We start from the raw sequence: 2,913 nt of genomic DNA on the forward strand, positions 1-2,913 counted from the left end.
AGATTCAGAAAGTGTGAGATTTGGTGAGAAATATCCAGTTTTTTGAAAGCGGCAATCATTTACACTGCAAAACCAGTTTGATTTTGCAGTGTAAATGATTGCCTCTTTAAAAAAACTGGAGATTTCTCACCAAATCTCTCACTTTCTGAATCTCTCATCCTATTAAATCTCACCCTGTGTCTGTGACTTCCTGCTTCCCCAACACCATGTCACTGCCCCTGTCATATGCAGCTAGTGATGCCAATATCGGGCGTTTTTTCAATCCAGGGATTCGAGATCCCTAATTTAAAAAAACGCCCACGCCCCGCAAACCGACACAATTACCTTCATGGTGGGTCTGGCGGTGTGGTCGGCGAGCGTGGCAGGCGCTGCAGCCGCTGCAGCCGGATAGCGGTCTGAAGGCGCCGCATTGAGCGGCAGGGAAGGACAGGTGATACACCTGGGGGGCAGCCCGGGGGTGCCACACTGAACAGGCAGACGGGGAAGCAAGCGGTGCGAGAGTGTGGCCTGCGCAGTGTGACCTCTGTTATCACGTCATGCTGCGCAGAGCTGCTCCTCGGGTCTAGAACAGCTGGGCATCATCTGAGCAAGTGCAATCCCGTGATCCCGTGGCTTCACGCATTCATGGCCGTTATAAAGACCTAAGTATCACTAGTATACTAGTCGACGTCTATGGAGCATAAGGAAATACGGTCCTTGTGTAGTTCCATGGCGCCAGCGCGCGCCCGCTCTATGTTTGAATCCTGGCAGCTTGCCAAACTGCCTTACTTCTCTAAGCTACGTTAGTTACCTTTCAGATTTGGGTGAGCGCGACCACTTTAGTCAGCATAGCTAGTGTTTTCACCTGCAGTTAGCGTATTCCCGCGACCACCTTAGTCAGCGTAGCATAATATCCCTGTAGTCGCGTAAGCGTCCCTTCGGAGGCAGCGTAGTAGCGTCCCTGTCGGAGGCAGCGTAGTGTTCCCGCGGACAGCGTAACGTCAGTCAGAGCGGTACACAGTTAGCATAGTCAGTCAGCTGTAGGATTCTGTGAGTAACTGATGTACATCATGGAGAAGCTGACAATTTTCACTCTGCCACAGACGGAGGAGGAGGAGGCGGTGGCATTCCTGCAGGGCCACCAATTCCTGACAGACACCCAGACCTGTCCCAATGGTCACCCTATGAGGCTGAGTGTGAGGGAGTGGATGTGGCGCTGCCATATCCGCAGCTGCAAGAAAAAGGTCAGCATCAGGTCAGCCCAGTGGTTCAGTGGGTGTCATCTTACCTGTGAAAACCTGATCTGCTTTGTCTACTGCTGGGCAGAAGAACTTACCAGCATCGGGTTCTGCGAGCGTCACCTGGGCATCTCCCAAAGGACCACCATCATCAGGCCTACACTGTTGGATGAGAGCCTCTACGTCCAGCGAAACAGCCACGTTGGCCGCATGCTTCCCCAGCAGTGGGTCTTCGGGGGCATCACTAGGGAGACAGGACAGTGTTTAATAATGGCAGTGGAGAGGCGTGATGCCAGCACGCTCATGGCTGCGATTGAGAGGCACGTGGAACCGGGTACCACAATATATTCAGACTGCTGGATCGCATATAACACACTTCGTGGATCCGGACATCAGAGTTCACACCCAGAATAAAGAGAGACTGTGGGGATCGTGCAAGTGACGCAAAAAGCGCCAAAGGGGGACTGCGCGCCATCAGCTGGACTCCTATCTCCAGGAGTTCATCTGGAGGAAGACGCTTGGCGCGGAGGATCCCTTCAAGCGCATCCTGCACGTGCTGACCCTGCTCCCCCAGGCCGACAAAGTCGACGCCTCAGAGTCAGAGTCGACAGCGTCCACTTCAGCAGCTGCTTCATCTTCAAGTGCTGATGATGGCACTGCAGTTCATGAATAATTACTTTTTTCTACATTTTTTTGTGTCTTTTATTCTTCTTTAAATTAATTGTATTGTCATTTAATCATTTTTTCCTCATTCATATTCTTTATTATTCACTAAAAAACAGTTAACAGTTAACACATGTCGTCATTACTGTCTCAGGTGTATGATATGGCAGGTGTGAATGTGTTCCTGAAACATCCACGCCATCCCGAAGTGTGCGAGCGCAGTGAGCCCCGCGAGGGCCGGCGGTACGCGTCCTCCCGACCTTTTCATACCCCCACTATCCACGTCGGTGTGGAGTTGATTTTATATAGTGTGGCGGGCCACCGAGCCCGAAGCTTGGCGAGCCCCGCGAGGGGACGCGGATAACTTCACTTGAATTCCGCGTCTGCTCGCCACGCTTCGGGCTCGGTGGCTCGCTGCGCTCGCCACACTATATAGAATCAACTCCACACCGACGTGGATAGTGGGGATATGAAAAGGTCGGAAGGACGCGTACCGCCTACGCTCGCCACGCTTCGGGATGGCGTGGATAGTGGGGGTATCAAATGGACACCCAAAAGCCACATCGGCAGAGGCGAAAGTGTCAAAATGGTAACATTTGACAAAAGTATGGGCAGAGGACCATGTAGCTGCCTGACAAAGCTGCCCTGCAGAAGCCCCCCGGTGCACCGCCCAAGAAGAACCTATGGACCGAGTGGAGTGAGCCCTGATTGATGCAGGAACCGGCTTCTCCAAGAGCCAATAAGCCTGACTAATAACTGTCCTAATCCAACGGGCAATGGTCTGCTTGGATGCAGACCACCCCCGTTTATTCCCATCATAAAGTAAAACATAGAATCAAACCTCTGAGAAGGCTGAGTGCACTGTACATAAACGCGCAAGGCCCGCACCACATCTGGAGAAACCATGGCTTCGCCCTCCGTAGAGGCATCAGCAGGAGCAAAGGCCAGGACGATTATCTCCTTAGGATGGTAGTCCATTCTGGTAAACAAAACCACCCGATCTGGGTGAAAAATCAAAAAAAACACCTTGTGG

The sequence above is a fragment of the Crinia signifera genome, chromosome 3, assembly GCF_055691185.1.
Source record: "Crinia signifera chromosome 3, ASM5569118v1, whole genome shotgun sequence".
NCBI classification, from domain to species: domain Eukaryota; kingdom Metazoa; phylum Chordata; class Amphibia; order Anura; family Myobatrachidae; genus Crinia; species Crinia signifera.